General features: G+C 43.2%; 1 long non-coding RNA gene across 1 annotated transcript in view; it reads right to left on the bottom strand.

Annotated features, from left to right (window-relative positions):
* The window catches only part of LOC136358485 (uncharacterized), a 1172843-nt gene that overhangs the window by 448278 nt on the left and 698173 nt on the right, over window positions 1-26392 (bottom strand). The window lies entirely within an intron of this gene.

The following is a 26392-nucleotide window of genomic DNA, read 5'->3' as shown; positions in this document are numbered from 1 at the left end:
TTTATTTTGGAAATTTCGATTAATCAGTTCTGGTCAATAAAAAGTTAATATAAAGTGGTTTGCTGTTAAATGACATTGGCACTCACACATTTGCTCTGTCCTACACCAGTTAAAAAGCCATTGCAGATTCCCAGCTATAGTGCTCAGAGCTCTGGCTGCAGTTTTAAAGCACCAACTGTTAGTTAATTTTGTTAGCATAAACACCCAATAAAATTTTATGGTGTGTTCAACTCTCATTAAAGATGAAAAACAGCAGCAGAGCAGCACCCACAAACAATCAGGGATGGTTCTGTCACTGCTGATGCCCAGAACTCATTCAGATTCAGGGCTCAGGGCTTCCTGTGCCTGAGGGCACTGCAGAATACAGAGCACGAAATCCCACACACTGCTGGAGACCCCTGGAGCTCCACACAGCTCTCCCATAACACCCCAGGCAAATATTTCGTGGGGGAAGAACAGTCTTTCTCCAGCCCCTAAAATAACAGCTGTTGTAGGCAAAATATACCGTTGCTGGTGCATATTTGCTCAAGTCTGTGAAAACCACAGATCCCTTTGCTCCCCATCACCCAAAATATCCTGGACAGGATGCTCCATCAACACCAGGGCTGGAGGAGCCCTGCTGTTCCTCAGGTTTGGTCCTGTGGTTGGATTCCCTCCAGTCAGGGCCAGCACAAACCCTGACAGGAGGGTTTCTGATCACTCAAGACATTTACAGCGCCAGCCTGGCCATTTCCTTTTGTCTTCCCACCCTTCAAAGAGGTGTTTCAGCCTTCCACTGAAGTTTCTGGTCCTGACCCACCATCATTCTTCTTGCCAAATTCCCTGTTAGGGGGACTTTTATGAGACAGCTGACACTCAGACAGTTGCAGGAAGTGCTCCAGAGAGCACGGCTGGAATTAACTGCCAAAAGCCATCAGGTTTACAGGTGGAATTACAGAGAGAGCAGATTTCACTGTCTGAAATAATAGGAAGATCAAATCAAGAAGTTCCCACAGCTGTTGCTCCTAAAATCCTTAGGGCTGCATTGCTTAAGGCCGCAGAAATTTCTGAAATCATTTTTCCATTTACATCAACAGAAGCAGAACATCTCTCACTAAATTCTGCACCTGTACCAGATAGTGTCCACTGAAATTTACAGTTTACAAGAAAGTCAGAGACTGTAATAAAACCCAGTTTCAAACACTTTCCTTTAAGTTCCTTGGCATGTCTTCTTGATTTAGAGTTCATCACTTGAAGTTTTGATGGGTTTTGCCTCTGCAGCTTTGTGAAAGTTCCTCCCAAAGGATGTAGAAGATAGAGGACCTTCACAAATTGGGACAGGGGAAAGACCTAAATCAACACTACGCGATTCCACTGCTTGTGCAAAATGAAACCTTGTTCCTTAAGGAGCCAAACTAATATCTGGATCCCTAATGGACAGACGACCCAAGTGTACTGTTTTCTCTCTCTTCTTTGCCCACAGGTTTTTCCTTCTGAAACCTATCCTGGGCAAGAGATAACATGCTTCATGGAGAGAGATATGCTGTCTGGATATGGGGAGCACATGCTGATGAACCTGCTGGCAGGTAAATGGACAATGATTAGCATTTCCTTATTTTCTGTGCCTGAAAAGCTCAAGTTTAGTCTATCTTCTACACCTAGTCTGAAATTTTTGGTGGTTTACTCCTGGCACTTCACTGCCTGTGAAACCATTCTCCAGATTCTTGCTTCTTATTGTCAACTTAAACCATAAACACACTGAAGGCCAAGCCATCTCTGTCTGTGTGGGGCCACAGTATGGGATGGGGCACTGGTCTTGTCTGTTTCTCTCATGCAATGCTATATCAGACTGCTCTGAAAGTGGAAGTGTAATTTCTAAGAGACTGCCCTCTAAGTAAGGCTGGATTTTGGAGATAGCTGACCAATCACGTTTTAAAGCCCTGGCAGCTACATTGAGTCCTACTTTAATACTTATTAGGTGTAGAATTCAACCTTGCATTCCCACTTGAGCATTAAAATTAGGAAACTCAAAAATACACTGCTTAGCTGTGCTCATGGAGGGTTAACTTACCAGTCACAGTAAAATACAATGTGCATGTAAAGCTGAACTTGTTTCTGCTTCAGCAATAGTACAGAGGAGCCAGCACAGCCTTCCTTATCTTAATTTTCTGCATCCAAGAGTCCTAGAAATGCTGTGCCTCTATTGCTTCCATAACTTTGGAGGTATTGAATCTCTCTGCAATTAAACCAACATAAATAAGCAGTAATTCAATTGAAATCAGTGGAATTCATGTGAGGGGAATAGCTCATGTAAAAGAGAAGATAATTAGATTTACCCAGTGTAGATGCAATAATCTCTTATTAATCGTTTATGGCATAAACTATAAAAACACACTCCCTCATGATCTGTTAAAAGGACATTATGGACCTCTTGCCCACGGCTGTATGAATGTTGCACTGTCCCTTTAGGGCAGCCAGAACACCCTTCATCAGCAGCTTGTTTTTCTCACAGGTTAAATTTGTTCTTTTCAAAACAATGAGAGAGAGCAACCACGGGTACAATCAAAACTGCATTTTCAGTTCAGCTTAATTGAGTGTGCTTTACTTTAACAAACACTTTACATTACTGCGTTGAGTTGTTTTCATACCCGCATTCTCACATAGCAATATCACTAATTAGGACAATTGTTTCGCCTTTAAAAGGAAAGAAAAAAAAATTCTGTCCAAATGATTTGCTGTTATTCTTGAGCATTCATTATTGCTGATTAACAGTGAGGTTATGGTTAATCAGGAGGATGTCCTAACTTTGTTTCACTAAGCTTTTATTAATGCTTACATAATTAATGCTGAGAGAGGAAAGGTGGTTTTTAATATTTGCTTCAGTCCAAAATGCGACATGTATTGACACCAACAAAAACCATGATGGAATCAAGCCCCATTTGCTCATGTTTAATGCAACTTTTTTGTTGTTTTACCATACAGGGACTCTCACCACTGCTGATGAGGCAGGAAAACAGGATTGGAATGAGGAAAACAGGATTGCCTCCCACCCACAAAACAGGATTGGAATGAGGAAGAGGTTAAAGACTAGCTGCACAAAATGAAGATATAAATGCCTAATAAGCACATAATCTACCCTCCAAACACATAATCAGTTTGGGTATTTATCAGTGATACCACAACCTGCATATGAGGCTGGCAAAGGAGCTGGACTGACATCTCACAGGACAACGGGAATCAGATTTGGGTGATCTGATCCAGAAGATGTGCACTGACCATATCTGAGACTGAGATCCACACAAAATAGCTAAAACAGCTACAATTGTTCAAAAGTACAGACAGGGAGAAGTCAGAAGAGACTGAATAGCAGCAGGGTTGTGCTAAACAATGTCCTAATGTACTGCTGGGGTTGCTGTACAGAGCTGGGGGTTTGGACTGTGCCCTCCAAATTGTGCATATCAGCCAATGGTTTGGCTAAAAGCATTTTCATCCCAAATAAAGAGACAGTGCATTCCCCCTGTCTGCAGGAGACACTGTCAGTTTTCATCTTACCCAATCCAAAGAACAGCCCTGAACTCTGCTCTGCCCCTTTTCCAAAAGGAGAGATTGGAGGGCTCCTGCTGTGGAGCAGCCTGTCTCCTGATGGGTACAACAGTCTCCAGCAGGATGGAAGCTGGTGGGTCTCTGAATCCTCATCAGGACTTAGAAGGACACCAGATCCACAAATCCTGCTCCACAGGACAGCTCCTTTCTCACTAGGTGAGGAAGGGGATGGTCATGAGATGAAGAAAGAAATTACCCCAAATGTTTTCTGTCTTCTTTTACCTGAAGACAGATGAATTTGGGAGTCCCAAAATGATGCAAAGTACCGTCTCACCGCATCTTCCTTGGTATTAATTTTAAAACAGAAGCTAAATTCAAGACACAATTTCTATGTCCTGTATTGGCTGGTGCTGGGCTTTGGATTGCTGAATAAAAGCCAAAAGCCAGGAGCTGCAACATGCAGTGTTGACAAAGCCTGACTCCCCATATGGACTTAGCCCTCATTAACTGCTTCAGGATATCTGCTGACATGTGACAGCTTGGGACAGACACCCAGATTCTTCTGGCAGGATCTGAATGACTTTGCAGTAAGGTGCACTTCCTTAAGCACTTCCTAAGCTGCTCCCAGCCCACACAAGAGAGACTTGGTACAGACTCTGGCTGCTCACCACCCCAACACATCAGAAATCTTCCCGTGACATAGCTTTTCATCACAGCATTGGGGTGAATCCTCTTGCTTTCCTCCCACAAATTATCTTAGGAAAGGCAAAGGGATTAGTCACAGGCAGGAAAAAAGAGCATTAGAAGCTGTATGTACACAAACTATTTCTCAAAAATAGTTCTCTCTAGACAATAAATCAGTTTTTCAGTAGCACTCAGAAGTGGCTTAGAGCTTCTAGCTCTTGGTTAGAAACAGCTAAAAAACATAACATAGAAAAGTTAAAAATATATACACCTTTTAGTGGGCATGCATTACTAGAGTTTGGAATTACAATCAAGCCTATCTGCTTATGGGCTTTAATTGAATCCCTCCTTTAAAATGCTACCTCCCTTTCTCACCACAACTGAGCAAAGCTGTAAATCTTTGCAAAAGAAATGTGAAGTCTAAGTGCCCATTGCCCAGCAAGAGGAAAGCTCAGGAGAAGCCAGAAAGAAGAGTGACCTTACCTCACTGAGTTGGCATCTGAGTTAACACAACATAACAACTTTTTGGAGGGGATGAAAATAAAACCAAACCCTAAGAGGTTGCTTCATCAGCTGTGACAAAGAAACGATTTATGACAAATTATTTGCTCAACACAATCCCCCTTGGGAAGACCCCAGCCCTCACCCACAGCTGCCTCTTTGCTTCCATAAACTTCCCATTTTTCTGGAAATCCTTTCTGTGGTCCTTCCTTTCTCCCATTCCCTCCCAATCTTTGCACAGCCCACGATGGACAAAGGACAGACTCTGTTGTAGCTACAGCCATGTGCTCACTGAGGTGGGACAGATTTCTCTCTGCTTCCTCCTTTACTCAGGTATTGCATAATCTTGCTGTATTAAGCAATTGATTTCCATGATACTTGCAGCAAGCTGACACAACATTACTCTTATTCTGTCAATTTTGGTTAAAATTGGCTGTGAGTTCAAAAGTTAGGAGCTTCAGGAAAGTCAGATAAATCCTGTTTGTGGTTCTGTTGTTTTATTTTTTTCATTGAGGTTTTGTTTGTTTGTTGTTCAGAAAAAACCCCAAACAACCCAGAAAAACAAAGCCCAGATATTAAATATCTCACCAGCATTTCTAATTTCTATGCTTTAGAAGTCAGAGTCAGAAAAAACTTGGCTATTCTGCCTCTTGCCTGCTCCATCAGAGACCTCTTACCAATCAGCTACTTGATTTTTCAGCCCCATTTGATAAACTCTCATTTCTGAACTCTACAAGGTTTCCTTGAAACTAAATCAGTCATGCATGGAGCTTTCTGTGTTTTAATTAAATCCTGAAATCATCAATCATTTCAGTCTTACGACTTGAAAAAAAAAAGTATTTATTTCTAATGGAAAATATATCCAGATCCTACAGCATTTGAAAATGAGATGAAAATGCCTTCAAGGCAAATAAAAATGTATCAATTATCATGTGCTAAGAATATACACATTTGAGCCCCATCTAGTTCTTCTGCATTAAAGTATTAGGTCAGCAGCTTGATACAATAAATTATTACTGATACGCAATAACCTTATCTGTTCAACCCAAAACTCAAAGAAAACCAGAAAGTGCAAATGAAGGAGGCCCAACACTGAAATTACAGGCAAGATCCAGAGGACATTTTATTTAGGGCCCTTGAATTATGCAAAGAGCTTAGGTAGAGGTTCAACTTTAAATATATGATTAGTCATGGAGCTAAGTAAATAATTTCAGCAGACTCATCTAATCTGTTTGTTTACTTCCACAGCCCTCATCATGTTGCATCTTTTAATACTCACACAGCCTTATTTTTAGTGGGTTTAATCCTAAAGAGACTATAAAAGACTACATGAGAAAAAGAGGAACAACTGCATTCACTTCACAGAAGGGCAGGTATAAAGTAAATCTGTGTGTCTAAAAGTTTGTAGGGTCAGGTCTGCACTCACTAGACATGAAGTATACAACCAGGTGAGCAGCAGCACCAGCATCTCAAACACCACAACACCAAGTCTAGAGGATGGAACAGGACACCAGTATTAAGAGGTGAAATTAAAAAAAAATAAGTTAGTTCATAGAAGTTAGCACCATATCTGGGGAAACGTAAATTTTGCACTTATTTAAGGTGCATCCCATTAGGTATTATAGAATCATACCTCTCTACCAAATACTAGCCCCAAAAGGCACATGAAATATTGAGGAGGGTGATGTGTCCACCATAACAGAGAAACATAAACACAGAGAAACACTTCACAGAGTTGCAGAAGAACAACATCAACAGAATTGTCTGTAAGAGGGCACATGCATCTGACTTTACAGCACTGATATTCTGCAATATAAAGTACCTGTGTAGATTTAAGGGCTATGTCCATCACTACCTAACAAATGTTAATTCAAATTTGACCTGGATCAAGTACGAGCACCCAGTTATATTTCTACTGAATTCAGCAGGGTGCACAACATTGCGTTTTATCTCAGTTATTTATTTTTAATGCTGGCTATGCAAACACACCGCGGCGAGAAGTAAAAGCAGCGGAAAAAGCCGATCCCACGTTTCACTCCACCACAAACCCTTACCTCCAAAGCCTTTTATCCCGTTTGTAGCCGGGGCACGAGTTCCGACCCTTCCAGCCCTGGATGCTGAGAGGCCGCAGCACCCTGAGCGCCCGGTCCGACCCCCGGTGTCACCTCTGCTCGGAGGGACCGGGAGCATCCCGAGCTCCATCCCGAGCCACCCCAGCGCCCTGCGGGGAGCGGCTGCACAGCCCGGGAGCCGGGCACGGATGCTGAACTTCGCCAAGTGATGGGCTGGCGGGCAGCGCGGCCGGGACACGCTCTCTGCTGTAGGTTTGGGGACCGGGGCATGGGGAACGGGCATCCCCGCCACACACCCCAGCGAGCCCCAGGTGCCGATCCGCGGCCGGTCTTACCTTGGAGCCCTTGCCGGAGCAGCGGACGTGGTTGCTCACGCCGGCCGTCTGGTTCATGCTGGAAAGTTGGGCTTCGGGCACGACTCCCCGGGGAGCGGCGGAGCGGGGATGGCAGCAGGCAGGGCAGGACGGGCTGTGCTGGTACCGGGATCGTCACCCCGAGCCGGGATTGTCACCCCGAGCCGGGATCGTCACCCTGCACGGGATTGTCACCCTGCACGGGATTGTCACCCCGCTCCGGGATCGTCACCCCTCACCGCGACTCTGCCCCCATCCGCCGGGGGCTGCGCGTTGGCGGCGCTCCCGGCTCTTCCCGGCTCTTCTCGCCTCTTCCCTGCTCCAAAACAGAGCCCGAAACACCCCCCCGGCCCCGGCCCCGCTTTCCTCCCCCGCCCGCCCTCCTGCCGAAGCTGAGGCGAGGCGAGCCCGGCTCTGCCCGCCCCCCGCCCTCCGAGGCCGCCGCGGCAGCGGGGCGGGCTGGCGGGGCTCTGGGGGCCGGCGGGGTGTGAGGACCGGCGGGGCTCTGGGGGCCGGCGGGGCTCTGAGGGGCTCTGGGGGCCGGCGGGGCTCTGATGGCCGGCGGGTCTCTGAGGGCCGGCAGGGTGTGAGGGGCTCTGAGGGCCGGCGGGGCTCTGGGGGGCTGTGGGGGCCGGCGGGGTGTGAGGGCCGGCGGGGCTCTGAGGGCTGGCGGGGCTGTGGGGGGCTCTGAGGGCCGGCAGAGTGTGAGGGCCGGCGGGGTGTGAGGGGCTCTGGGGGCCGGCGGGGCTCTGGGGGCTGGCGGGGCTCTGAGGGGCTCTGAGGGCCGGCGGGGCTCTGGGGGGCTCTGGGGGCCGGCAGGGTGTGAGGGCCGGCGGAGTGTGAGGGCTGGCGGGGCTCTGGGGGGCTGTGGGGGCCGGCAGGGTGTGAGGGCCGGCGGGGCTCTGATTGCCGGCCCGGCTCCGCTCCGAGCCCCGCGGGACTCTCCCCTCTCTCCCCGGGCCCCCGGCACCGCTCACTCCTCCCGGCACTGGTTTGTTTAATCCCCCAGGCCCGGCGCGGGCAGAGGGAAATCGCGTTAAGGATGCCAAGGTTCCCGCAGAGCTGGGGTTTGACCGCTCGGGGTAGCGAGTCCAGCTCTTTGCAGCCGAGGAAATGCTGGGCAGATGTTTACTGACGACCAAGCTGGAGGATTTGGGTCTCGCTGCTTTGGGAAATTTCTTTTCCAGGTGTGCTAGAGTTCAGGGTTTAGGAATTGGCTTTTTCTTTTCGTTTTGGTGAAATAAGAGCTTCACAAGCAACTCTGCTTTGCTGGTAAAAAGTTGGTGCTTTAAGTTTGTGGGTTTTTTAAACAAACAAACATAAAATATCCATGTTTGGGATATTATTATTGGGATATTTTTCCTATCCCCAGTCTACCCCTACAGCCCACTAGATCAGACACCACGTCCTCTTTTATTACAACAAAAGTATGACAAAATTCAGTTCTCAGAGTATCGAAAAAAAAAAAAAAAAAAAAAAAAAACCCAACATACCATATGTTTGAGTAAGAAGATGTAGATAGCCAAGGCTAGAATGATCCACACGCCATCTCATCAAATCAGGGTTTCTTTTGTCTTGGGATCAATCTATCCAAATAGATACTTTCAATTATTTTTAAGTTTCTACAGCATACTTTAAAACCTTTAAATAAATAAAACCCTTTCTGGATGCTGCAGAAAGAACAGAAATTGTTGTTTGTCCTGTCCCAGAGTCCATGCTGCTTTGGAGAAGCACAGCTGCTTCTTTTCTGAAGGGCAAATAGCCCACCTCTAACTGGCTGCATCTTCTACCCTGTGGCTAAAGTAGATGTAAGGAGCCTGCCGTGGAGACTGACAGCAGAATAAAGTGTAGTTAGAAGGTAAATTTAATTGGAGGCATTTGGTTTCAGCTCAGAGGCAGGAGAGAGGGCCAAGCGCCACCCTGTGGGGTCAAACATCCCTCCCTGTCAGCAGGGCACACTGGGATGAGAGTGGCCATCTAAGGACTGGTTTTGTCAGAGAAACAAATCCCTTGGGGCACAAACCACCCTGTCAGGGTCAGTCTTTCCTCCTCAGGCAGCTGTCTTCTCGTAATGACCACACTCTGCTCCCTAATCCTGCAGTGTCAGCTCCTCTTTAGCTCAGAGTGCTGCCAATGAGTCCCCCTCAGGGACAAGTGTCCCACCAATCTCCATGGGCAGTGAGTGCTGGCGCCTTGGCTGATCTATCAAATATGGTCAGCCCCAAACTCCACATCATCACTACTCCCTGCTACAGCTCTATGATGACTTTTACTTTTTTACACTAATTAAGGCTTGAAGTTTCCTACTCTGACCGCTTCATTAAAGTGGTTTGGTTTTCATACCTTCCCGAGCAAAATGTCTGCTAATAAATCCAATTATAGACTTTGAGTTGCATATTTGATGGGGCCTGGCATCATTATACTCTCTCAGCATGATTTGTTGCACAGAGACATGCAGAAGTCCCTGGACTTATTTGCAATTGCACAAGTAAGCAGAAGAAATTTGGGAAAAAAAAAGAAAAAAAAAAAAAAAAGAGATAAGCAAGCAAAATTGCCCAAAGAAGTTTGAAATCCATGGCAAACCATTCTGGTGACTACATGGAGTAGGTGAAAAATCTGCATTCTTTTCTCTCTTTCTTGCACACAAAATATTTTGCATTACACAAATGGATCATGGGAGTGTTGCCCCACTGGGTTTATCAGTTTCCACCACTCCACTGCCCTTTCTGAGCAGAAGGGCCCTCTCCATTCTGTAACCAGTCAGAGCAGGTAGAGAGTCTATCTTCGCTCTAGGGCACATTTTATCTCGTTCCCTGGCAAGAGAGACACAAGGAAAGTCTCTTGTTATCTCTCATTTTTCCACTTAATGCCTGTCCCACTCATGGGCATCTCCATTCTCACCTAAAACCAAAACAAAACTTATGGCACTGAACCTCTCTTCACTATAGGAAAGAGCCATTTCCAACTAGATATCAGGGAGTGTTCACAGAAAAAGGCTTTTGCTTTCAAAAATGTGAGCAAACATGTTGATGTTTATTAGCTCTTGAAAGGAGACTACTGAATGCATGGTGGAAGTGCAGCCTTTGAAATTTGGGAGGAATTGATTCCATTTCAAACTCTGCATTGGCCTCTCTACATGATCCTGGGAGAAAAACAATCGCCACCATCCTTCTTTGCCACCCCACATCTCACCTCTGCCTACGTGCTCCCAACTTCCCTGAGGCAGGACGTACCTGTGCAAGCCTACAGTGCCCACCATCGTTTTAGTCATTCTTTCAGAGAAGGCCCCTGACTTCTGCAGAAAACCAACAGTGAAAGAACCACAGCCTGTTATTTTTTAAGCTGGAGTAGCTTATATGTCTAGAAAAGAACAGACAATGCCACAAACAGCACAGAGTTTTTTCCAGTGCCTGTGAGAAAAGTAAGTGATTTATAGATTAGTATTCGTAGACTGTTTAGTGAAGTGTGAAGGAGCAACAATATACTGTCATATAAGCTGTAGCATATAAACATCCCTTGGCATTTTACACTTTGAAAAGGATTATACATAAGCTTGGCTGAGAAGAGTATTAAAAAGGAATCCCAGTCATACTTTTTGGGAACATTTAGTAATCTGTCTTTGGAGCTGAGCTAAAGCTATGCAAAATGAATGCAAGGAAATCCATGCAATCATGACATAAGACTTAAAGACAAAACAAAATTTTAAAGCCAAAATTTATGTCATAAAATTTAATAATGTGTGGAGGACTTTTTGAGTTCTTCAAATTCTTACTTTGCAGATGAACTCTGTGAAGCTGAGTGAAAATCAAAACCAAAATCCAGAGTTTTACATATTTATCTTGACTCCAACAGCTGAGACTTTTGAAGAAATATCCAGTGTCACAAAAGTCAAAGAAAAAACACAGGACTGCCAAGACTGTTACGTGCATCTAGTTTCAAGTTCCAGGTTAAATTTAGATGAGGACCTTTGAAATATTTCTTAATGTTTTAAGTTCTTCCCAGGAGCCTGTTTTGATCTAAATTTGAGCTGTCTGAGGCATGGTAACACTGCTCTCTGAACTCCAGAGGTTTTGAGCTTTTCTCAATAACATGGCAAAGACACAACCCTGCTGATTTCCTTTTCCAATATTTTCAGTAGGAAGCTGACTGAGATTAGTCCTACACCTCATCACTCAGTAATTTTTGACATCACTTGTGATGTAACCAGAAAAGCACATCCATTTTGAACAGGCCAAAGCCACAGTACAGGGACACAGAAAATGAAATGTGAACTGGCACTTGTACAGAGTCTGAAGCACTGCAGAAACCGCCAAGGTTCACCTTGCTCTCCACCTCAGAAGAGCAATGTGGTCAAAAGGCTGGTTTAAGGAAAACAGGAAGATGAGCAGTAAACATGCAGTGAGGGCAGAGAAATCGAGAGCACAGGAGACAAGGAGGATGTGAAAATTGAGACCATGGAGTGCTAAAGAACACAATTCCAAAAATCAATGCAATGATGGATCAGGAACGAATGCAAAAAGCACAGCACGGGAAGGCTATAATTAGATGGTTTAGTCATAGCCAGGAGCCTGACTGAGCTTTTTGAATCCACTCAAGTGGACAGAGTAAATGCAGAGTTTGCTTTGATTGTCAGAGTTCTTCTCATGACAGCAACACAGAGGAGGCTCACAGGAGCTTTTACTCTCCACAGAAATATTGGTAAAAGCCCACCAGCACACACAGGATCTCTCAAATTTTCTTTTAACTGTGGAAAAGTGCTACCTACAGACAAGAGCATCTCCTACTGTAGCTATGCTTCTGGGACTGGTGTGGACTCAGCAAAACCCTGGAAAGCAGGAATGACCCTAGCAGCACCTGGATCTACCCCACACTGTGCTCTGTGGCTCTGCTGTGGAACTGTGAAGAGACAGGCTCCACTCTCCTTTCCTTACTACCACAGAAAAGGTGAATCAAAGGAAAATGCCGGTGTAGAGTTACAGTGATGGGAGTATTAAACCTCCCCAGAACACAGACATCTTCATAGACTTCTAGATTTGTCAACAGGCAGGGAAAAAGAGGTCTTTTGTGTCCCCCAAAACCTCGATCATGAAGAGAGATCTTTGCTCAGCAGATCCTATCTTGACGTATCTATGCTGACTGTAAAAGGAGAATACCCAAACTGCTGCTGCCAGCACAGAGCCCAGCTTGTTCCCATATCCTCTCCTCGAGAAGGATAAATTTCAGTTCTGTGCATTCAAAGCCAGTTCATGGCACCTCTGCAGCCCCTGCAGCCCTGACTGATGGCAAAACTGTCCCTGAAAGAAGCTGACCCTGTGAATATCTCAGAAGGGTGTGAGAGCCAAAAAACTCCACACTCTTCTGGTCTTGTTTCTGTCAGTGTCCTCACATCAACTCTCAACTATACCAAGTCCATCCAGTCTCCTCAGTTACAGTTTCCAAATGTTTTTGCTTTTTGTTTTTTTGTTTTGTTTTGTTTTTGGGTTTTTTGTTGTTGTTGTTGTTGTTGTTGTTGTTTTTTGTTGTTGTTGTTTTATTTTGTTTTGTTTTTTGTTTTTTACCTGGCCTGCTGTTCCCTCAAGATGTGATGGAAAAAGAGAGCTTAAAAAGCAAAAAACCAATTAATTCTACACTGCTGGACTCCTCTGCTCTCCCACAACACTCCTCCTGCCTTTCCCTGCCTGCCTTTCTCATCCCACTGTCATAATTCACAAGCAAGTGGTTTCTCAAACATTTGAGTACAAACATGGAATGTGGGATCCAAGCTTTGCTTTTGGCTCAGCCGCTGATCCACTGAGTCCTTTCAGCTCCCTGGATCATCCACATTTTCTTCAGCTGCAGATCAGTCAAGCAGCTCCTCTAACACCCTTAGGGCACAGACAACCTGTTAGATTTGGTAAAGGAATTTAGTGGAAGCAAAACACCCAAGTTAGTTAAAAACCAGCCAACCTCACTTTTATATTTTGTAGGTCCCACAGGCTCTAAATTCAGTGAGTGCCAGAAAGCACCAGCTGAGGTACTAAACCTACATCCCTTGAAAGATTTGAACTTGCACAGTGGAGAGGTCAGGGCTTATAGGGCCAGAGAACACAGATGTCCAGGGTGAGTATCCACATTTTGTAAAGGCTTTTTTCTTTTTAGTATTGCTAGGATTGGTACCTGCCTCTGGAACTATGTTTTATTTTAAGCTATGCAGCTGCTGGATAAGTAGATCTTTGGCCAGATGCATGAACACTCCCAGGTGAATGCTGTAACTATTAGAAATGTTTTAAGCATGGCATTATTAAGTAATAATTTACTCATTCCATTTAGTCTACGAGGTCTCCTTATCGAGGAATGTTATTCATCAGCACCACTCTAGCTCTCACTCTAATTTATTTATACTTAATGGCCTTTCAAAGACATCTCTCCACATTACTTTCAGGCACCAGAATATATATGGGATATTAAATCACATCATGATACATGACATGTTACAAAAATATTGCATAATTTATATAGATTATAAACATAAGAAAAATCATCTAATAAACCCTGCCATCAAATGTTCTTCAGGCTAGATTAAGGCTACATGAGCCCTTTTAATTTAATAAATCAAAGAGAAATAATTTTATTCAAATCTCACCTTTGCAGAGGAAGCAAGCTGTGTGAAGCAGATGAAGGATTGTTATATCTGCACTCAAAATGAAGGGCATCTATCTAGATAAAGCTCACCTGCACTTGGATAAGAGGGAGTTTGGCAGTGATGCCATAATCTTGCTGACCACAAGACAGTGAAACATTTTGGCCATGCCTGAGTTGGGTGATACATTGAAAGAGCATCTCTGACCCTTGCACTAGTCATCACTTACATGTTTTCAAAGTTAAAAAGTCACGTCTGACAGCTGCCAAACAGTGCACAAAGTCCATAATAATTACAAAAAAAAAAAATAGTTTACTAGATACTACTTAAGTTTCTCTTTAGAGAAAACTGAAGGGAGATTTTTCACTTTGGAACATCTTTGAAAAAGAAAAATAAAAATTGAAAAGCATTGAATTTTAAAAAAATATCATTTTTAAGGTCCACAATATCTAATAAAATAAATGAAGTGCAGGTGGAATGGCTGTCTCAGAGCTGCTCATAGGAGCAGTAATCCAAGTCCATTTCCCTGGACTTCTCTGTTGCTCTTCACCTGTCATGTTGCAGAGCAGTTCTCTTTCGGAGAAGCACTGAAAACCCAGTATGGGGTCTTCAGTTCCTCCCTGCGTCATCGACATCAGAGAAGGATAAGGAGACTTGGATCCACCGAATGAGAATTTTTCTAAGGGATAACAGTATTTTGAAATCAAAACATTAAAACTGTTCAGCAAAAAATATTAAACTCGTCCCCCAGTGGTTAAGAAAACCACTGGGTTGGTTTATGTTTTGAGGAGGTGGTGAAATCCACACTGCCCTTCCTGGGATGAAAACAGTATTTCTCAATGATCAGTTTTGATGGAAAATTCCCAGGCAGGCTTGGTTTTCACTTTAGTTCTGTGTGAACTACTTTTTAGCATGAAGGATGTACAACACATACACGGAGCATCCCTGAGGCAACTAAAGCATTTGCTTAGATGGAAAAGGAACAGCAAAAGGATGTTTTAAGCCAAGACTCTTGAATCCAGATGAGTTCTCCTGAATGCTTCAGTTACTGGACAAGTCCAAAAGACCTTCCTCATTTTCACAAAGTGCTGAGCTGTAAGTTTTCACTCCCTAAAATCAGGTGCTTTTAAGGAGACTTGCATTAGGCTTCCGAAGAGTTCCTGTAGTATCTTCTGAGTTCTGAATTGCATTTTTAACTCTTTGTTTGGTCAGTTTGGAGTGGAAATCAAGGTGCAGGATGAGAAACCTATGACCCATCAGCTTGCAGCAGGTCCCTGCAGTGTGCAGTGCTCTATGCCACAGTCTCCCAGCAGGTAATCATCCCCCCACACCTCTGACTGGGCAGTCCCTTCTGGTTTGAAAGGACTTTTCCTTTCCTTTACTTCCCCTCTCTCCTGTTCTCGACCAGGAAGAGAAAGTTAAAAAAATGAAGTGATTCAAAATAAAAAAAATGAAGTTATTCAAAAACCTTTTCAATCCCAAACCCTACGACAGCACAATTTTCTGAAAAATATTCTCTTTTAACTACATCAATATTTAGTATTTAATGGATGACTGTCTGCCCATTTGTTAGGGACAATTGCAAACTCCCTGTTCTGTCTCTGTAAAGACTGCCTGTTGTCCTCCAAGCCCCACTGTTCAAACCTCCATCTTCCACAAGCCAAAAAAAAAGTAATCTGATGTTGAAATGAACTCCAGTATTTGAAAATCACAGACAGGGGCACAAAGACACAAATAAGCTGATGAAGGTGACATCAAGTAGTAAGAGCTGCACAGAAGCAATCAATCTTTGTTCCCTTTGTGTGGTATCTCTCTAGTGGTGCTGGGTTGGTCAGAGAGGTTTGATACAGATGTGGGTGGTAAGAGGTGAGCTGGGGTGGAATATCCATTATCCCTCATCTCAGCACTTTGGAACAACCCAAATCATTGTCTGAGTCCTTGGGCTGGGATCCCACATTGGAGTCCTGTTCCCATCATGGCCACCACAACTCTGAAGAAGTCAAAGAGCCTAAAAACACATTTCTAGGGAGCTCTGCAGCAGGCCCATGAGGCAACATCGCTTTGCAAAACAAGTTCATCTGCTGAAAGGTTGCAATGACTGCTGCAGCCCAAAGGACAGAAAAATCAGGAGTCAATGAGGTACATTGATTTTGCACATAAAGATGACAAAGATGATAAAGATAAAGATGATAAAGATTTTTCAAGTTTTCTTTACCCCTTCAGCAGCAGAGCACCAGAGGGCAGGGTTTAGCCTTGAATACTCAGTTTGGGGCAGGTTTTGTTTATCACCTGCTCCTGGACAAAGCAGCCAGCAGAGCAGGATTGGTGGCTCTGCAGCACCTGGGATGGGATGAGGAATCCTCTAACACAGGATTGCAGCTCCTGCTCTGTATTGTGAGGCCAAATTTGATCTCAAAGGTGGACTGTGAAAGGCAGCTGGAGATAGCAATTTCACATCAGCCACAAAATTTTTTCGTTCCCTGGTTCATTTCTCACAAAACCGTCTACAGTTCCAGTTTCAGGGCTGGCCTCAGAAGAGTTCAAGCACAGGTTTTGGAAGCAAGATTTAGCTTTTTATACACTAAACAAAACACCCTTGTGTATCTTATAGATCACAGTTTCCTACTGAAGCCTGATTTTAGCAGTATATTATTTACAGCCTGAATTTAGATTAAATGGGGCTTTGAACATGCTCTCCTTCATCTCATCCTCAGAGCTCGTTGTTCAGGCTCACCTAAGTCTGTTTTCCTGGATCTTTCCCCTCCTCTGCTCTTCAGCTGCAACCCCATCTCACCCCAGTGCTTCCCACCTGTGAGCAGAGAGTTACAACAGGTCAGAAAGTTACAACAGGTCATCCAACCCAACCAGCATCAGGGAAGGACCTCGTGGCTGTGTAAGGCCTGTGAGCCTCCTAAAAACTGAGGTTGCAATCAGGATGGTGCCTTAGATCAACCTTTCCAGCCATACAATCAAGTGGCATTTTCAGGCCACCCAAAATGAAGTCTGGGTTAATAGTGCCTGTAAAGCCTCCTGCTAAGGGATAGCATACATGCACAAAATCCATTTTATCTGAAAGTAACCTGGTGGTACAAATCCTGGAAATACACATTATAACATATTCTATTTAAAAGGACATTCCAGCCTCTACATCTGTTATGGTTAACTATGGCTTACTTTTTGCTTGTTTTAGGGTTTGGGTTTTGTTTTGTTTTTAAGGCAGGAAACATTATCTCTCTAGGGGTATTTATTGTGGCGTTGCATGGGAACAAATTTTAGTTGCCAGGGCAGACAAAATGGCATATCCCACCACAAATACATTCAGGAGAATTAATAGGAGAAAACCTTTGAGATGACAGATTCTCCCTGCATCAAGGGCAGCAAATGAAGCAATCATTGCTCTAGCAGTTACCAGAAAAACTAATCATGCATTGCTGTGCAGGTGTAAGTGCCTTTTATTATTTTTTTTCTCCTGCGTGCTGTTTCTGGTGTCTTTATCAAACCATTTACAGAAATAAGTTTTTCTATACAGGTTTCTAAGTAGAAGTGAAAATCACATAGGAGCTTAGAGAAAACTTGACAAGAAGGTGCTTGTTAACTTAAATGAATCAATATTTAACAGCCAGCTACTTTGAAACACAGTGTGTGTCTAGGCTCTCCCTCCACCTCCATACAAGAGATCAATGAGGAGTAATTTGCACTATGGTGATGACACAAATCCCAGACAGCAGCTAAACACCACAGAGCCACTTGCTCATTTCCCCAGCAGAGTGATGGGAGAGAGAACTGGAGGAGTAACAGTGAGAAAACTTGTGGGATGAAAGAAATACAGTTTAATAGAACAGAGCAAGAAAAGATAATAATAATAATAATAATAGTAATAATAATAATAGAGTTAGAATATACAAAACAAGTGAGATCACCACTCACCAGTTGCCATCATGGGCAGAATAGACTTCACTTGGAGAAATTAATTGGTTACCAGTCAAAGAGAATAGGATAATGAGAAATAAAAATTATATCTTAAACCACCTCTCCCTTTTCCCTGGGTTTAACTTTAGTCCCAGATCCTCTATTTTGTCCCCCACAGTGTCACAAGGGCACAGGGAATGAGGGTTATGGTCAATTCACCACACAATGTGTCTGGTCCCCTCAACCAAACCTTTGCCACACAAATCCAGTGCATTTACCAGCATTACTCTCATATTGAATCCAAACCACAGCACTGTGCCAGCCATTAGGAGGATAAATAACTCTATCCCAGCCAAAACCAGGACATTATCCACCCCTTATCCTATGCTGTGATATCACACCCAGATCCAACATTTTCCAGTTCATCTCAATTAATCACCATCACCTTTCCTGTCATTTGATACACACAACAGAGTGTTGTATTGTTGCACGCTGAAGCCAGTTATGGTTCCATCAGCACTGTGTTTGTCTGGTTCTATCACCAAAATTAATTCTTGATTTTTTTGGGGTGATTTTATTGCAATGATGTTGATACAGCAGATAGTCAATCCAAAACACAACACTAAACCTGCCATAAGAAAAAAACCTCATTCCTAGTTGAAATCAAGACAGATGCTTTATAGGAATACCATCCCAAAGAATTCACCAATAAGATGAAAAAGCTTGCAAGACAAGCAGGCACTATCTAATTCTAGCGAGTATTGAAGGAATACCATCCAGACTTTTAAACCAAAAAGCATTGTGGTTTTTGTACTTAAAGCTGTAAAACCTCTTAGGGATTGTGGTCTGTGTTAATTACAGTCTGTCTAGGGAGGGGAGGGGGAAGTTAAATTGATCTTTTTAGCGATGAGTTATTCAAAATTGAAAAAAAAACACCCCAAACTATTGACTGAAGCATTACAGCAAAGCACAACACGTTAATGTGGCACTACACATGCAAGGTTCCAAATCAACACATGTGTATTCTTAATCTGACAAATAAATTAAACCACTGGAGTGCTCCTGCTGACCTGCTGTCCTGGGCTGTAGTACAGGATGTATTCTATCACCATCTTCATGAACTGATGAAGCCAATTGTTGGAGCAGTGCTCTTCCCAGGCCCCCCTCCATCTGGTGTGCCTTCATTTCATGGCCCATCAATGCCTTGTGCAGGACTCATAGATAACTGCCTCCAGGAGTTATCTCTCTTTAATGGGCCATCAAGGACCTCCTGTATGACTCATCATCCCACTGGGAGATGCTCCACCCAGGGGGAGGAGCCAAGCATTCTCACCTGGATATAAACTGGGATTTGGGACAGTAGAAGCAGTCCTCACCCACTGGATTCCCAGAGGACTGGAGCTACCAGACCTTTCTATGAGATCACTGCTTCAGGAAGACCACCTCGGCTGTACTGCTTCCATCACCCTGATCAGGTTGTATTCTGACTCTGTCAGTGGTCTCTGTATTATTCCTTTTTTTTAATTCTATCTTTTTTCCCTTTTCTTCTCATTAAATTGTATTTCTGACTTGGAGGCTCTCACTCGGTTTACTTTCAAACCACAACACCTGCTACGTTTAGAGTTAGTGCAGGACTGATTGGGGGGTATGTTACTGAGCTATTACAAATATGAAACTCCTATTTTCTTCATGTAGAAGTTAGAAACAACACCCAGCACTGGCAATCTCTGCAAGTACAGGTTTGTTTGTTGCAAAAGAACTAGATTCCAATTGTTGTTTTAAAGTCGTTGGGTCTAGTTTTAAGTTCTTCTCAGGAAAATTTCTGGTAAGGTCATCTCAGGATGGGTTTATGGGATGGTAGAAGGCAGAGGAGGGACCAGGATTTCTGTGCCTTGTCCAGAGCAGATGGGATCTCACAATATCCAGCTGCTGAAAGTGCTCAGCTGAATCAGCAGAGTGCCCAGCTCACCTGAGTTATATGGACAAAAAATGTTCAGAGCGACTTGGCACACAACATCCTTTAGTGTTAGAATTTAGTGTTACAGTCAGCAACACAACTGCCCTTTTTGTTTTAAGGTACTGACTGCAATAAATGACAGCACTTACCCATTTGACACTGAGGGCCACACCAAGTTCTTGGAAACAGAGATCCTAAACTAAGCATTGGAAATTATAAGAAAAATTCCACTATGAAAAATAATAAGGCTGAAACACAAAAGAGAAGTGATGCTCACTGAAAAAACCCAAAAACCTCAAACATGAATCTACATCCAGATTATGCTTTTTTCTTTCCCTTGTTTGTAATTTTTTTAATTATTATTATTATTTCTCTCATACCATGCAGCACAACCAAGATAGAAAATTCATTACTGGAAAAAGAATATGGGGGAATTCAGGTGAGAGGCACCACAAACATTAAGGAAGTTGGAATTGAGCTCTTAAGAAGCAAATTCTCTCGACTCCAGAATAGGAGAGGGCCCAGCTGAAGCATTTTCTGCTGCAGGTATGTTTGTAACAGTTGTCCTTGACTTAGGTTCTCCAGTAAAAGTTGGCTTCATGCTGCATCCCTTTCCTCAGTAAGGAATTGCTACAGTCTTGATCCTTCTTCTCTCACGCCAAGTATTTACGGGAATCTCATAATAACCCTGAGACTCTTAATACTCTATCCAATCTGCTTAAAAATGCCCAGCTCCTGCTGAAAGTTTTCAAGATAAACAGATCAATGTATACTCATTAACAGAGACATTCACGGCACAATCATGTGTATCTATATCTATATTTATATTTTTATCTACATATTTAGCAAATTGAGTTGAAGGATCAACCACATGTCTGCCAGTACCTATTTAATTTCTTCTGAAGATTCAAATGCCAGATGGATGATGATGATGATATAGATTTATTGTGAGTCTACAAGTGGATGATCCTAATTTCAGCCTATTAAGTTGTTACTGAGGTACTTGTTCTCTGCATGACAAAGTACAACCCATTTTGATCTCCAGAGACTAATCAAAGCTTTTATTCTTGCTGAGTTATACCTTTATAGTTGTGGAATGAGTTAGAAAAATGTGAACTGCAGTTTGTCTTTGGCTAGTTTTCAAGTTTCATACCGAAACTATTTTTAATTTAGATTTTAGACCTAAGCAGTTCTTAGCTGTCATCTGTGACAGCTTGAGTGCACTGTCCAGCATTTCTGTGAACTAAGTTAGCTTAAATTGAATAGGGAAGAATCTGTTGACTAAACAGGAAGCTCTTTATGCTGTAAAGGTCATTACGATACAGAAATACAAAGCCAAACATATGTAGCAGCCTGATTTAAGTCAACTCAGGTAGTCAGAAATAATGACTTAGGAGTGACTCTAAATAGAAAAATAAATAGTAAAATAGTAGAGATTACAAGGACTCAGTCTTTTATTTCAGTCAGCAAAAAACGGAAATTCAAGAGATTTTTCTTGCTGGGCTTCCACCCTCTGTGGAAAAAAATAAACCCAAAAAACCCAAATTGGTACAAATGTAGATTGTATAAATAAAACCACTGCCTTTTCATTCTTTTTCTGTTTGTTTGATGAGAAGGTTTCACTCCATTTCAGTAGAGTGTCAAATAAGTTTGCTCTTTTTATAGGTTTTGGGAAGTGGAGGACTAGCATTTTCTCCACTGTAATTCTGTTTTCTTCATGATTTTGATTTGATTTTTGCTTCAGATTGATTTTCTCTGGGAAGGAGATTTCCCTGGAATCTGATTCTGCCCAGTTGAGTCATTGTTCCAATTACCATGACATCTAGCTATGCTTCTTGCAATTTTCAGTGTGTTTACACTCAAAAAGGCTTTTTTCCTCTAGATACAGAGGGAGACACACAAGACAAGGTCCAAAGAAAGCCTCAGCTCTCACTGATTCCATCTCACTTCATCAGGAAAGTAGAGATTGAATATGTTTAATTTGAATGCTAAAAGTCCCCAAATATCCCAGTTCTCAGTGGAGGGAGATTTAGGAGAAGTGTCTGGAGAACATGGGGAGGGTTGTGTTTATCCATCTGCCTCCCCGGGCTGATGGGCGCTTTGCTGAGGCTGTCCTGTAGAAAACCACTTTCAGTTGTTGCATTCCTTTGAAACCCAGCTTGAACATGATCTCCATCCTTCAGAAATAACCAGCTTCCTAACCCCCTCCAGCAGGACCTGGGTCCAGCTTTATTTTACTGTAGGTGTTGTGGCTGCCTCTCCTACCCTGAGGCCAAAGGGGAGCCTGGGATGTGTATGGGGTTCCTTTAGGGGAGGAGGTCTGGGAATCAAAAGAACCATTCCCATTTGCTCTTGTTGCAGCTTCTCCACAGCATTTGGGTGAAGATCCTCTGGATACAACAGGATGGCTCAAGCAGCTGCTGGTTTAGGCACTCTCTGGCAGTAGTTGAGGAGAAGCAGGAGGATGCTGGCTTTCTCACTGTCTACAGTGAACTCTAAAGGTTTTCATATTCTCAAAAGGGATTTTGGGTCCTTTATGGTTACTGAATTATCCAACACAGGACACGTGTGATACATGAGGCTGGCCCTGCTGCAGTCTCCTTTGGAAGGCAGTAAAGATCTCTGCTGTGTTTGCCAAGGAAAGAATGGAGCTCTGGAATTAATACTGAAAGGAGGAGAGTGATGCATTAAGTGCCTGGACCATAGGGAGAGTGGGATTTAAGGAACACATCTGCCCGCTGATCTCTTACGGCTGGTGCAAACTCCTTCTTATCTGAGTTGTGAAATTCCCTCTGAGGTTCGGCACAGGACACTGAGAGGATGCCAGATCATTTATCAGTGCAAGGGCCAAGTATTCAGATCCCTCATGGGCCAGGTGGACCTGGGAGACAGTCAGACTGCTCCAGCCTCTCCAGACATCCTCTCCAAAGAAAGAAATTGGACATGGTCAGTGCTGTCACTATTCAACCTCTGTAAAAGAATCAGTGCAAGAGGCAACACAAACTTTCCAAAGGTAGTTATATTTATAAAAGACACATCAATGTTTGTTTAGCTCAACATCATCAATAATTAATACAGATATGTGGAACCATATCAGGATAGTGCTGACTCCAGGAACTCACACAAACCTGTTCATGATGACTGTTATAACTATACTTGGCCATGAAAGTTAAGTTCTTGCTGTCACCATGCAGCTCTGCTTCATTTAAATCATGTTCATGCCTGTTATATACTAGAATTCCAATTTTTATAATTGTATGTTACAGATAATTAATTTGTCTGCTAAAAAAGTAAAGGAAAGGAAAGAGGGAACTGTGTTGCATTGCAAATCCCTTTTCAGTCCTGTATGTTATGACTTAGCATAAAATGCATTTTATTCCCAATTAAACTATGTCAGGGCCTTGTTGCAGTGCTTCATTACCCATTCTCCACAAAGAGGCATGGCCCCATCAGTCTTGAGATGAGATGCCACCAAATAAGGTTATTATGCCAAGAAGCAATCTAGGGAGAAGCTATTATCTGGTTTTCTACAAAAGCAGTTTCTAGTCTTATTGGCTTGCATTATGTAGTAGAAATTGAATTTATATTGCAGAAATTGAACTTAGGAGGGTACAGTGAGACATGCATGCTACCCATTTTTCAGCCTAACTGTAGGATGTTAAACTTCCTTTGGAGAGAGAGCAAAGCTAATAGTCCAGGATCCTGAGGTGCACAGTCAGCATCTCAGCTGAAGACAGTGGAAGGAGTCACACAGTCATGATAAAAAGGGTTATACAAAAGTCATGCTGAAATCTATTTCTCACCTAAATGTGGTCGAAAAATCCCATCAGGGCAGAAAAGCAACCCTCTACTCCTGCAGATAATTGCAAGTGCCTTCACAAGCTTTTTATTTACATGAACAGCTATAGCCCTTGTATGTGTAAATCCTATCATTTATAAATGGAAGTTTACACGATTTGACTGCACAAGGATGAACCTCCATGTGTATAAATATGCCTTAGGGCCCAGCTCCAGATTAGAGAAATCTGGTCCTGCGTGCTCTGCAAAATTGAAAATTTGTTATCCAGATCTTGCTTTGAAGTATTGTGACTTAAATTTTGCCCATGGGTTTACATGGGAATAAAACAAGGGCAAAATTTGTCCTCTTGGAATTATTATTATTATTATTACAAGGAATTTCTGTGATAACTTATTCCGAGAATTTTGAAAATGTGCTGAAATTCCAACAGAGGATTCTGTAATGTCCACTAAACATCAGCAAGTATACAGATTTGAAGGCAGACTGTAAAATAATGCACTGGGAATAGATTCATTTGAGTTAGACAGAAAAATATTCAATCACAGGTGTTTAAACATGAGTATTCCCTTTCAAGTTATTCAGAGAGGAAAAAAAAAGAAAGGGAAGGCAATGTGCACGGGAAAGGGGAAAGAACATTTGAAGCCTTATTGCCAATTTGAGGTTGAGATTTGTTAATAAAATAAACCAGATTTCATATTTAAAGATGAAACACACTCAGTAGTCTTGGGAAAGGAAACTAAACCCCCTCATGTCTCTTTCATGAGACTTTTCTGCTCAACAGCACCTTTGGTTACAGGGTGATTATATTGCTCAGTCTTGTGTTTTGATCTGTGGTGTAAAACCATGTTCCATGGAGAGCGTCACCATGTCCTGTGTTCTCTGCTCTTGTATCCACTCCCAGCCTGTGCTCAGTGGAGTGCCTCAGTGTTTGTTACCATAAATATGAGGCCACTGCCCATATCATCTCTGAGTGCTGAAATCCCTACCTTCACCAGAAAGGCATTTTGAAAGGTGTGGTTTCAGGCTCATAAGAAAGGAAGAAAATGAATGCAGCTTTTGGGAATAGCAGTTCTGGAGAAACCTCTCTGGTTTCTTTCAGAAATACCACTATTCCAGTGTAATCCATAACCAGTCACCACATAAAAAAGAGCAGCAAGGTGCACTTAGTTTTAACAGGTGTTTGAACCCCAATCTGTCTGCCACCATAAAGCTTGTGCTTAAAGGTTATGACAGAAGTTGAGCCCTCCTTGGGGGATGTGTATGAGCCCATCCTGAAGGCTGAGGAAGGGTCAGCTCAAGACACCTGTCCTCAGGCCACTGTGCTGGCAGGCAGCAGATGGAGAAGGCAGAGGAGTGCTGAAGGCTCTCTGAAGTGGGAAAGATTGTACCCAACAGGAGTGAGGTTGATTATGGTGAACCCTGCTTGGCTGTGGTGATGTGGACAGACTGTTGTGGCCCTAGGGCTGCTAAAGGACCACAGTTCTCCCTGAAGAACTTCAGGAATGGAAAAAGAAAACCAGAGGGAAAGGCTCAGTCCCAGAGAGGCACCTAGAGATGGGAGGGAGGCACATCTGACTTCAGACTTCCTGAAGAAACTCAGAGGAGCCCCACATGAAGAAAATTGTTCTTCAAAGGAAGTGGCAGAGCAAAGGAGACACAATGAAGGAATTCAGTGGCTCAGATTACCCTGGCATTGGTCGCTGCTCTGGAACTGCGGGTTAAATCTCATTCTAAGGACTGTGGAAAGCAGGCTCACTGCTGTGCACAGGCTGGGCTGGAGAGCAGAAGGTATTGCAGGTGTAGAAGGGGCCACATAAGTATCATCCTGAAATTGCTGTATCATGAAGACTCATTCAGATTTGGGAGCATGAAGGCCAAGGAGAACTGCAGTTGAACACTCTACCCTCAACAGTACACTTCAGCCCCTCCTCTGGCACGTGGATTTTCAGTGCACACAGTCCTGGTCTTCCAAATCACCTTCCTAAGGGCCCACAGGCAAAAAATGTCCACTGAGGTAACAGCTTGTGTAGCTGCAGGGCTACACAGTCAAAAGTAACACAACAGTAGTAAATCAAAATACTTCATCACAGCGAACCCGTCTCTCCCTAGGAAGTCCTCTGGGTGATACTAACCTTGGAGCTGACATTAGATTTACAGCTCAATTCCCTTGGGTAATGATGCTGATTACATCCATACTAAAGGAGCAAAGCAAGTTCATTTCCTTCCCCTCTGCAGTGAGACTTCACTCACGGCTGCCACAGGAAAGTCTGTGACAGGTTCCTGAATTGCTTTAGACATCTGGCAGCTGAAGACCCCTTTGTAAAGGATAGAAATCTTCTCCTGCTCCAGAGCAGCTGACAGCTGAAGAAGGATGATCAGCCAAATTCTTTCTTGTAGCCACTCCATATACCAAGATAAGTAGAGAGATTAAAGTGATTTACAGTGCTTTGATAACCAACTGCTTTTCTCCCCCAGTATAAGATCTGCAGAACAGGTACTCAATTGCTTAATGAAATGAAACAACCTTCCTTCTGTTGACAGTAATATCACTTATATGTAAGCAGAGGAATCCCAAAATGTTGGTTTAAGGCACATTCACCTTTCACGTGTGGCTTGAGTCAAAAACCCTGTGACTCAGACTGAGTGATTTTGCTGGGACAGGTATTTAGCATGGGACTTGTCTGCCTAGCAGGAGAGAGCTACACTGGAGTTATGTCCCTGTGAGTTACACTAAAGGCTCACTTTCTTGTCAATGCAGAACTCATCTGTCACTCAAGGGACTCTAAGACATGATAATCTCACTGTAGAATAGACATCTAAAATATATCAAATGAATCATCTCTGAAAATGTGTAGTTCCCCACAATTTATCTAAATCTGCACTTGCAGCTAAGGTTGCCTGAGAACCAAGAAAAGCAGGCACAGAGGAAATCCACTTAAATGATAAGCAAAAATCTCAAGTACCCTATCCATGCTG

Source organism: Sylvia atricapilla, chromosome 1 (assembly GCF_009819655.1).
Source record: "Sylvia atricapilla isolate bSylAtr1 chromosome 1, bSylAtr1.pri, whole genome shotgun sequence".
Classification (NCBI taxonomy): domain Eukaryota; kingdom Metazoa; phylum Chordata; class Aves; order Passeriformes; family Sylviidae; genus Sylvia; species Sylvia atricapilla.
The sequence above is the reverse complement of the archived record's forward strand: the minus strand, read 5'-3'. Positions and strand labels throughout refer to the sequence as shown.